Source organism: Oratosquilla oratoria, chromosome 1, assembly GCF_046742065.1.
Source record: "Oratosquilla oratoria isolate Oo_2021 chromosome 1, ASM4674206v1, whole genome shotgun sequence".
NCBI lineage: Eukaryota > Metazoa > Arthropoda > Malacostraca > Stomatopoda > Squillidae > Oratosquilla > Oratosquilla oratoria.
The window spans coordinates 40,378,377-40,390,647 of record NC_134777.1 but is presented as its reverse complement, the minus strand read 5'-3'; positions in this window follow the sequence as shown (position 1 = coordinate 40,390,647).

The window sequence follows — 12,271 nt, the reverse complement described above, 5'->3', positions numbered from 1 at the left end:
ACACACATACATACACAAAGACACACACAAAGGCACACACACACATACATACACAAAGACACACACACACACACACACATATATATATATATATATATATATATGTGTGTGTGTGTGTGTGTGTGTGTGTGTGTGTGTGTGTGTGTGTGTGTGTGTGTGTGTGTGTGTGTGTGTGTGTGTGTGTGTGTGTGTGTGTGTGTGTGTGTGTGTGTGTGTGTGTGTGTGTGATTAATCATACACACACAGACGAAATTAAAAGGTCCACTTCCACCAAATACTGTGGGACAAGGTCTACATAACCATTGGATGAAAGATAGAAAGTAGAAACAAGGTGGAATCATGTTTTTGACTAAGAAAGGTTTAAATGTGACAAAGATAACAGAAGGAAAAAGTAATGTGAAGTTGATTATGATAAAAGTTGAAAACAGTGAAATGAAAAGTAGAAAAACTGTAGTAATATATGTGCCCCAAAAACACAGTCTTGGACAGAGAGATCATTCCAAAATGTTGAAAGACATAAAGAATGCATTAATTGAATTACTGAAAGAAGGTGGAAACATAGTAATTATGGGTGACTTTAACTCAAAAGAAATATGTTGGGAAGAAATGATACTGAATGGTGGAGAAGACCTCTGGGGAAATAATAATGATAATAATAATGATAATAATAGGTTTATTGAAATAGCAGTGATACACTGACAATAATACAATACAGTAATTATATGAGTAAAACGCCTATTCTAAATTTTACAGTGATACGCTGACAATAATACAATACAGTATTTATATGAGTGATATGCCTAGTATAAGTTTTACTATGAGTTTATTGTGCGAACAATGGATGGAATAGTACTGTTCTTGTATCGGTCAGTCCTCGGTGCTCTGATGGGTTGGATATTGTTGGAATGTCGGGTGGCGTGGCGGGCGGGTGTGGCGTCAGGTGGGAGGAAGTGACGGTGACGTGGGTGGAACATTAGGTCCTGTCCAAAATTCCTCAGTGCTTCACTGTGCTTGTCTGACACCCTTGGCCGGCTGAGGGTGGTGAGGACGAGCTCGTATCCCTCATACTGACCACCCAAGATAATTCTGCACGCTCTCTTTTGTACTCTCTCTAATTTACTTCTCTGTGTGATGTTGAGTGATGATGACCAGGCCGGGGAGGCGTACATGAGGGTGGGGAGTACGAAGGTGGTGTAGACTCCCTTTAGATCTGGTGATGGAGTACCAAGGGATCTCAATCTGCGCAGCATGTAGAGTTTGTATGAGGCTGTCCTGATGATGTTGTTGATGTGCTGGTTCCAGTTGAGGTGGTCGTCTAATGTCATGCCACTGGCTATGATCATTGAATACACAATGGTTCAGAAGGTAAGGGAAAATACCAGATATAGAAACAATGCAGAACCGTTGACAATAGATTTAATATCTACGTCAGAGCCTAAAATTGTGGATAAAATGGAATACAAGATACCAATTGAGAAAAGTTACCGCATATCAATAGAGTTCAAACTAAAGGAACTAATTGATTTGAGAAGAAATGAAAAACATAGAAAAGGAAGACTAATAAACAACAAAACGGAATTTAAGAAACTCAGAAAACTCTTTCAAAATGTAAACTGGGAAAACTTCTTAAATTAAGAAACAAAGATAGGAGAAAAATGGAACATATCAAAGGAAATTTATAATGAGGGAATAGATAAATACGTACCAAAGCAGAAGCAAGAAAGGGTGTACGTTAAGTGCTTGTACAACAAAAAATGTAGTGAAGCTAAAGTTAAAGTGACAAAGCTTGGAAAAGATGGAAAAAAGAAAAAACGAGTAAGTGGCAAATATATATCAAACTAAGAAATAAATATGTAGAAATGCGCAAGGAAACTATGAAAAAGACATAATAGACAAATGCAAGGACCAACCTAAACTATTCTACAGGTATGTGAATGGTAAACTAAAAAATAAACAAGAAACAGTAAAACTACGTCAAGGGGATAATGAATATATAGATGTAGAAATGGCTGAAATTATGAATAAACATTTTAAATCTGTATTCACAATTGAAAGTACACGAAATTGGGAGGAAGAACAGAGAGAAAGATGCCCCCCCAATGAAAGCAATAACTGTGATACAGAAGGAAATAAGGGATCAAATAAAAAAAACCTTGACGTCAGAAAATTACGCGGTCTAGATGTAATTGCAAATTGGATATTAAAAAATGTACAGATAAACTAACTGACAAAATATATAAGATAATTGATTACTCACTCAAAGAAGGAAAGGTACCACAAGATTGAAAATGCAAATAATGTACCAATATGTAAAAGAGGGGACAAGAAAAACTCAACTAACTATAGACTGGTCTCCCTTACAAGTACATTGGCAAAAATATGTAATATATATATGTATATATATATATATATATATATATATATATATATATATATATATATATATATATATATATATATATATATATCAAAATTAGATAGATTAAACATCTGGAAGAAAATAATATACTGAATCTAATACAATTTGGATTTAGACAAGGAAGATCATGTGCCACTAACTTGATTTGCTTTTACTCGAGGGTAATAGAAATAATGCAAGAAAGGGACGGATGGGCGGATTGTACTTTTCTAGATTAACAAAAAGCATTTGATAAAGTACAACGCAAATTCTACCAAGAAAATTTTAACCAATAAGTGATGTACAAAGAAAGTTATTGAAATGGATGGAAGATTTGTTGAACGGGAGAAAAATGAAGTGGTACTTAGAGACAAGAATTCGATCTGGGAAGAATAATAAGTGGAGTCCCACAAGGTTTTGTATTGGCTCCGATAATTTTTGCCATATAAATAAATAACATAGATGAAGGTATGGAATGTTATATGAACCTCTTTGAAGATTATGCAAAACTACTAAAGAAAGTAAGTAAAGAGGAAGACTGTGAATCACTACAGAAAGACTTGGATAAAGTCTGGGAACGGAGTCAAAAGTGGGAACTAAGCTTCAACATCAATATAAAGTTGGTATAAAGGAAATTAAAAAAAGTTAGCTCGGAAAGAGACCCGGGAGTAATTGTCAGCAAAGATATGTCACCGAACAAGCATAACAACAAGATAGTCTGAAAAAATTTTTTTACTAAGATCAATGAAACTGGTCTTTGACTACTTGGATGATGAAATGGTAAAGAAAATATTAGTCACACTGATAAGACCAAGATTGGAATACGCTGCGACACTATGATTACCCAGTACTAAAAAGAATATAAACAAATTAGAAAGAATTCAAAGAGCAACGGCAAAGATGGCACCAACACTCTCTAAATTGGCATACATACAAAGATTGTCCAAACTGGAACTACCAACCCTAGAACAGAGAAGAGAAAGAGATCTACTGAACATTTACAGAATTATAAAAAGGATGGAAGTCCTCGACAAAGAAGATTTATTAAAGTGGGATAAGAAAAAAACAAGAGGACATGAAAAGAAACTCAAAAAGAATAGTTATAAAAGAGATCTGAAAAAGAATAGTTTCCCACACAGCGTGGTGGGTAATTAGAACAAATTGGATGAGGCAACAGAGTGTGCAAAAACTATATAAGAATTTAAGAACAAACTAGATATTGAAAGGTACAAAGACGGGTCACTACGAGCATAAGTTTCTTCCCGTATAATACAACTAGGTTAATACATGGGTCAAACGGGGTGAGCTCAACGATCGACGCTTCGAGATTTAGCCTTCTTAAAAGCATCAAATAGAACCATTCTAATTTAGAGCACAAGAAGGAAGCAATGCTATCGGGGTCATTGCCGAAGCATAAAACTGTTGGTTCTGGCTTTGCAAAATATCTATATATTAATACGCTTGTAACTATCTATGTGTGTCACGCGGTGACGTCACGGCAACGAAGCCTTCCAATATTGCGAGAGTGGTAACGTCACGGTAACGAAGAGGACTTATTGGCCGAGAGCGGTGACGTCATGGCAAAAAGGAGACGACTGATTGGCTGCCAGCTAAGCGACAGTGGTGACATCACGGTAACGGAGATGACTTATTGGCCGAGAGCGGTGACGTCACGTCGCTTCAGCGCGTCCGACACGACGTCACGGTGCAAAGGAATCAAAGTACTTTTATTCTGGCTAAAGACAGACGATTTTATTCACCTATTTATCAGATTCTTTCGATAAATGAAATATTAAAAAAGACATTTATTCAAAGCTTAACGTGTGACATCATGTCGTGTTGATTTCTGAGCTCCTGACAGAACCTCACGAAAATAAGTAGATAAACAAATAAATAGATAGATAGATAAATAAATAAACAATATTCAAACGTCTATACAAGTTTAATCATAGGTTACATGAATATAATCAAACGTCTATAAATGTTCATTGTGACATGACATAAACGATTCAAAAAAATTATTACCTTTATGATTGACCTAACGAGAAAGAGAGAGAGAGAGAGAGAGAGAGAGAGAGAGAGAGAGAGAGAGAGAGAGAGAGAGAGAGAGAGAGAGAGAGAGAGAGAGAGAGAGAGAGAGAGAGAGAGAGAGAGAGAGAGAGAGAGAGAGAGAGAGAGAGAGAGAGAGAGAGAGAGAGAGAGAGAGAGAGAGAGAGAGAGAGAGAGAGAGAGAGAGAGAGAGAGAGAGAGAGAGAGAGAGAGAGAGAGAGAGAGAGAGAGAGAGAGAGAGAGAGAGAGAGAGAGAGAGAGAGAGAGACGCGACGGGAGAATTTGACGACAACGTCGGGAGACTTTGACGACTCCTTTTGGAGACTGAAGACTCCTTCGGGAGATTTTGAAGACTCCATCGTAACTCCCGTGGAATTTACACGGGCTCTGCAATTAAAAATAAATAACGGAGTGAAAATGTAATAAAAAAAATTTCATGTCCCACGTTGTCCAGGATAGGCAGACAAAATTCCACTCAAATTGGTTTAAATTACAACGTATTGTAATCTTTTCTTCACTAAATGTGGCTAATTTTGAAGTAGGGGTGAGTAATCTCACTGAGAAAATGTTTCAGGATGATATTGAGACTGAAATTAAACTGAGAAATAGTTTTCCAGGTCACAACAGCTCTACACTAGAGGTAAGTGAATTCATAAACTAATAAGAATATTTCCCTCTTCCTATAAGTCAACGTTTCATAGCCTAGAACGAAAGCTTGAACAAGAAAAAGCCAAAAACTAGCCTCAGTAAGCAAGTATTGTTAAACTTGAAGAGAAAACAAGACTTTGTCTATGAGCAAATTAATTTTCTTAATACCATAAAGACAAGAGAAGGCCAGAACAAAGTCAAACAGTGAACTGTTAAAAGTAAAAGGCAGGAGAATACAGTAAACTTTAAAGAGAGGAACTGGTAGGTTAGAAGAAGGGAAAATAAAGGTTATATAAAAAATAAATCTAACGTCAGAGATGTAGTTAATAAGACTAGATATGTCATATTCTTTGGTTGGTAAGAAGACTATATCGTTTCATAGAAGGTATTCCAGTAGCAATGAACTTGAGTCCGACACTCAGACAAATAGACAATGGGTAACCATACTGTTATATTCACTGTTACAGGTGTTGTCGTGTTACAACTTAAATAGCCATCGTTTCATCTGTAAATGTATCACTATACTTGCTATCCCGTCATTGGTGCATTCTTAGTTCTTGTTGTGAATGAACGTAAAATTTTGTCTTTATATTTTCTTTATTACATCTCAAGCCAGAAGAATTATAGATACAATGTAAATACTCATGCTTTAATGAGCATCGAGTGTCCATCCCATGTTGTTTCAAGGACGCTTATAAAAAAGAATTGCATCCGTTATCCTCACATATCCTCTGGCTACAGAACTGGGGATCTGATGATAAAGGATATTCAAAAACATCTTATAACTACAATCCCTTACCGCAATCTGAAGGCTAGTATCTTACATGTTCATCACAATTTCCAAAACAATATGAAAAAGAACACACCCAGGCCTTCGACTTTTGTATATGCTGTCTTATCAGCATATGGGATGCGAGCCCCAAATTATGTACATTAGGGAGACAACTACGGAGTTGTCCCAAAGATTGACTTATCATCTTCAAAATGGTGCCATTAAACATAACTTAGTTTGATCTACAAATGCATCTTCACCAGCGACCACCAGTACCAGGGTACTTAATATTCAGTCGAGAAAAGGATATAAGATGCATGACTACCCATGAAGGATTCTACATTTATGGGAATTGGCATAAGTTCAAAGAGGGAAGACTTCTTCTCTTCCAAACACGAAGCTCATTACCTCATACCTCTTCCCCTGGCGCGCAATGTCAGCGGATTTCGAAAGAAACCTTCCCATGGTGCGCCACTAGCTGAACCACTCGATTTTTTCAAGAGACGTTTCCCAATTAAAGAAAATGGAGAAAAGTGGGAGGTGAGCCAGCTGTTGTTTGCGGACGACACTGCGCTTGTAGCAGGATCGGAGGAGGGATTGAGGAAGTTGGTGACAGAGTTTGGGAGAGTATGTGATAGAAGAAAGCTAAAGATATATGTGGGTAAAAGTAAGGTGATGAGATGTACAAGGGGTGAAAGTGGCAGTAGACTGGAAGTGAGCATTAAGGGAGAGCGACTGAAGGAAGTGGATAGTTTTATATACTTGGGTGCAAGTGTGGCAGGAAAAGGTGGAGTGGAGGTAGAATGTAGATTGAGAGAAGCGAGTAAATGCTTTGGTGGATTAAAAAGTGTAATGAGGAATAGACATTTGGAAATGGATGCTAAGAGGAGACTGTATGAAGGAGTGATTGTGCCAACAGCACTGTATGGGCCAGAAACATGGAACATAAGAGAGGAAGAGAGAAGGAGTTTGAATGTGTTTGAGATGAGGTGTCTGAGAGGTATGATGGGGGTTACTAGGCTAGATAGAGTGAGAAATGAGGAGGTGAGGAGGAGAACAGGGGTGGAAAGGGAGTTGGGAGATAGGGTTGATGAAAGAGTATTTGGATGGTTTGGACACATGGAAAGAATGAGTGAAGAAAGACTAGTAAAAGAGGTATGGAAGGCAGATGTGGAGGGAGTGAACATGAGGGGACGTCCTAGGATGAGGTGGATGGATGGGGTGAAGGGGCTTTGGGGAAAAGGGGAATGTCTGTTGAGGAAGGAAGGGAGAGGACAGAAGACAGGGGTGAATGGAGAATGGTTGTACATGGATGATGTTGTGATGCATGAGGTGAAATGGGCGGTGGGATGGGGGGTGAGGTAGTATGTATGAGCAAAATTTGACGCAGCCCGAAGGGATTTCTCCCCGTCTTCTCCTTTTATGCAATGGGGGGACGGAGAGGGGGGGGTCGCCGATTTAATGAAGCGGCCTTGCTGTGGATGTGCTGTGTCTTGCGACACTGCTTCTGACCCAGGGCAGTGGACAAGGTGCAGGGATGACCCGTCATCCAGGAGATGCTAAGAAAAGAGGGAGGGTGGAGGGATGTGGAGTGTATTCAGGAATGGAATGGGTGGGAGTGATTTTGTGCCTTTTCCTTTTTGGCTACCTCCCTTGTAAGGGGGAAAAAGCCTTGGTATATGTATGTATGTATGTATGTTTCCCAATTTACAAAATAAATAAATAAGTAAAAAAAAATTAATAAAATAAATAAATAAATAAATAAAAATACATTCCTCCTGTGGTTTGGAAAAGGAATTAAACCGTGTTTCCTATGTGTGTCAAAAAAAAAAAAAACACAAAGTAGGACGGAGTGACAGAACAACGCGCCCTACTCGCTGAATACTTTTCAAACAAAAAATCAAGGCATGAGAGAGTCTGGTAGGAAGACTCCAACCAGAACCTCATAACTGGGTCATCAAATGTGCATGTTTGTGGCAAAGATAAGATTAAATGAGAATAGATTAGCTATTTCTTTATGAAAAGGAAGATAGATGTGTTAGCGTGAAGTAAAACTAAGTTGATGGGGAGGGACGAGTTTGAGTTTGGGATGGTGGTGGGGAGGGTATCTGGTGTGATGACAGAGCGAGGGAGAAAAAGAGTGGCTCTGTTAGTAAATAAGGAGATGGGAAATTTTGTGGAGTGAAAGGAAGAGTGAGGATAATGTGGGCGAAAATGAAAATTGGGATGGTATATGTGGATATTTGTAAGTGAATATGGCCCTGGTAGTTGTTAAGAGGAAATGGAGGCTTCTTGGATCGATTTGAACAAGTTTACAGATAATATCGGGGGGAATTGAAATGGACAGTTGTTGGGGAACGTCGATGCCAGAGAAGATGAGCAAATAAAATGAGCAGTTTGGAGAGGAATGGGGTGCCAGATAAGAATTATCTTGGAGACTTGATGTCAGAGATGCGTCTAGAAAGGGAGCTGATGATAGCAGATATAGTTTTTAATTCTGGTTGCCACTTTCTGTATCCTATCTATCTTTCTTGTATATTTCTTTTTGTGAGGTAACCACACCGTTGCTGTGTACTCCAATCTAGAACTTATCAGACTTTCAATATATTTCTCATCATATTTTCTCATTAATCTAATGAATTTTATGTCTCTCTTGTTATTCTAATTCTATGACCTTCCTTGATAAAATGCCTAAACAAATTTCCTCTTTAGCTTTTATGATTTCTATCTCATATTATGATTTTCAGGTGGTCTCTTTTTGCTCTGAACCCTTTCCAAGGTTTTTGCATTTCTTGGTAATAAATTTCACCTTCCACTTCTGTCTCCATTCATAAATCGTATCTAGGTTTTCCTATAGTAATTTACAATTCTCTTTGTATATATTTTTTGTGATCTTGGTATCATCAGCAAATAAGTTTGCGTGGCTACCTGTTCAATTCATCATATCATCCATATAAACCAAAACGAAAACTAATGAAGAAATCACCTCTCTCAAACCCGATATTTTTTTTCACCAGTTTGCGTATGCATATCATTCATTTATACTCCCTTTAATTCAGTGTCCAAACCAACACATTGATATTTTGTGTAGCACTTTGTTGAAAGATTTTTACATGTCCAGGTATACACAATCTACACACTCGTGCCTTTAATGCAGATGATCCATCTCTCCTTATCACCATCCCACTACGACGCAGTGGGAAGTGGGAATCCTCCTGTGGACAAAACCTTGTCAGTTGAGACAAACCAATAGGTTCTTTTTTAGTCCAATTTTGGGTTAACTCTCCGCCTTGGTATTGCCGTCAGGAACTATTAAAAAAAAAAAAAAAAAATCTGTAAACAACGAGTACCGAACTCACGAACTCATGAGTTTGACATGGTATTCACTGGACTATCATACAGCCCCATATAAAGGGGGAAAAGCCTTTGGTATATGTGTGTATTTATATATATATATATATATATATATATGTATATATATATATATATGTATATATATATTATATATATACATATATATATGTGTGTGTATATACATATATATATATATGTATATATATATATATATATATATGTATATATATATACATACACATATATATATTCTGATTGAAATCAACTACTCTAATTGCTTTAACAATCTTCAAGATTGTATTATTAAGATTGGAGAATACTTTCCTATTAGCAACTGAGAGGGACTGGAAGTAGTTATTCATGACTCTCAAAAGAATATACGCAGTGTATGCCAACTGGTATATTTTTGCATAGTAATAGTATTGAACAACTATTGACTCCACCGAAACTATAGTTTTTCGCCCAGTCGTGAGGCGTCTTCAGGATGACTGCTTTGGTAGGATGCTCTGCTATGTTGAAAGGTCTTGTAAGGAATAATGATCACTGATGTTGCTTGGAGGTTCAAGACAACACAATGGAAAGTTAAGTAGAAGTTAGCAGCTGTGGCTGAAGATGCGAGAGGCTTTTCTTAGGAGATGAGACAAGCTGGGTTCTTCCGTCGTGTTTATTGTGTAGCAAAATTCTCGCTCTCGTAGAGAGCAGAGAGCGTGCATGGCTCGTGGCAAGGTTGCCGACGAGATATTTATTTACATAATTGCTGTTTCCAGCGATACTAGATGTCAGAAAAGGTTTTCACATTGATTGCATAATAAGGATAAACATTATACGTTGTTTGTACAAGGTGTCCGAGTTTGGACAGGTGGAAAATAGCCTTAAGGAATATTTATTATGAAGTGGCAATAACATTGGTTAGAAAGACATCAGGGCTTGGTCACAGCTCTGCGTTTCGGGTCATAACCTTGATAATGAGTACAATAGGACTTGACCGCGGCTGTTGACCCTTGTGGTAGTGTGAGATCAGGAATACCATCTCGCTCTCGATGTGTGCTTCAGTGATATGCATAGCATAACATGTGCATATGTGCGAGAGCCAATAGATGACATGTAGATAGGTAGATAGGTAGATTTACGCTGTCTAGAAGCTCCAGTTGTCCAACATGGCTCGGCATCGCTACCTGTGTCCGGCCTCGCGACACATTCTGCCATCGGAATTCCACATAGAACTTGGTGTACGAACTGTAAGAAGATAGAAAAAGGGGTGTGCCCAGGTAAAGGTGTTGACCTTCCCTGAGTGGCAATGGTGATCTGCACCGACAGAAATAGATACTTTTTATGGTATGATGATATGGCTGAGAATAAATGAGATTTTTTGTGTTTTTGTTTTTTATTTCTTTTAACTAGATGCCTGAATTTTTGGGGCCAAGCGAGACTTTACACAATTCTATTTCTGAGGCTATAACGGGGTGTAGGGATCGGTGGGGTGGTAGAGGTGTTTATGTCTAGTGTCTCGGTCGTGTCTGGTGGTTGTGCAAGAGGGGGAGAGGGTATATTCTCCATGTCAAAATCTCTGGGAACTTGTTTGATACTGTCTAAGTGTAGGGTAGCCTTTGCGAATTCTCGTAGGTTGAGAGCTTTTATCTTATTGTGTGGTAGTGTTTCGATGACACGAAAAAGACCGAGGAATATGGGAGAGAGTTTTGATGTGGGTTGGTGGTTGGTGTTATATACAGTGTCACCTACAGAAACATTACAATCCCTAGAATGAGCGTTTGCCAGTTTAATCATACCAGTTTTTGAGAGAGACAGTGACTCATGTACTCTCTTGAAAAGAGTGTTGAAATTTGTCAGAGTGACCTTGACGTAGTCGTTGAAATCATACATGGGGGGTGGGGGGTTCTGACGTGAGGAGGTCGTACGGCATTTTCTTATCTGACCCGAACAAAACAAAATGGGGTGATTCTGATATTGATCTATTGATTGTGCTGTTTATGCAGGCTTGTATTATAGGTATGTGTTCATCCCAAGATGAGCGTATGTCTGTGGCAAGGTGCCTTAATGTGTTGAGGATCTTCCGATTTTGACGTTCAACGAGTCCATTTGAGCTAGGGTGGTATGGTGTGGTGTTACATTTGGTAATGTTGAAATATTGGCAGATATTGGTGAGAATGTCGTTATTGAATTCAGTGCCGTTGTCTGAGATGAGTGTTTTTGGTGTGGTGTAGGGGCAGATGACGTTGTTGATGATGGTCTGAGCTACACTTTTGGCTGTCTTGTCCGCTAAAGGAGAGAGGATGCAGAAACGAGAGAAATGGTCGATGCAGACGAAGAGGTACTGGTTTCCATTTGAAGTGAGAGGTAGTTTGAGTAGATCAATGGCAATGGTTTTAAAGGGTGTAGAAGGTGTTGGATAGTTGTGTATAGGTACATGACCGCTAATGTGACCTTTATGAGCTATACATGAATGACATGCATCTATGTATGTGTATATGTCTTTGCGCATGGTGGGCCAAAAGTATGCCAATCTGGCTTGCGATAAGCATTTTTCTTTTCCGCAATGTCCTGCTAGTGGAGAATTGTGAAGAATGCGAAGTACTTCCGGAACAAGTTCCGTAAGAACTACCAATTGTGTAACAGTGCGGTTTGGATCGTTTTTGTTTGTGAGTAGTATGGCGTGGTAGAGAACCTAGTCTATGATTGAGCAATTGTCTATGTTGAGAGGAAAGTCATCTGTATTTCTAGTGTCGCCTGAGTCGAGATAATGAATGATTCTTCTCCATAGGGGTTCTGTTGCTTGAGCGGCAATGATGCGTTATCGCGTTATGTCAAGCGGCTGTGCGGCTTGCTGTATGGTTGCTACGTGTCTGCTAAGGGCGTCAACTACCGTGTTTGCATGGCTCTGGACGTAGTGGAATGTAGGCATGAATTCCTGAATGGTGAGGAACCATCTGGCTAGTTTTCCAGTGAGGTTCTTGCCTTTGAAAAGGTGGAGAATGGGTTGATGGTCTGTGTGTACATGTATTTCATAGCCTAGGATGATATCTTTGAAGTGT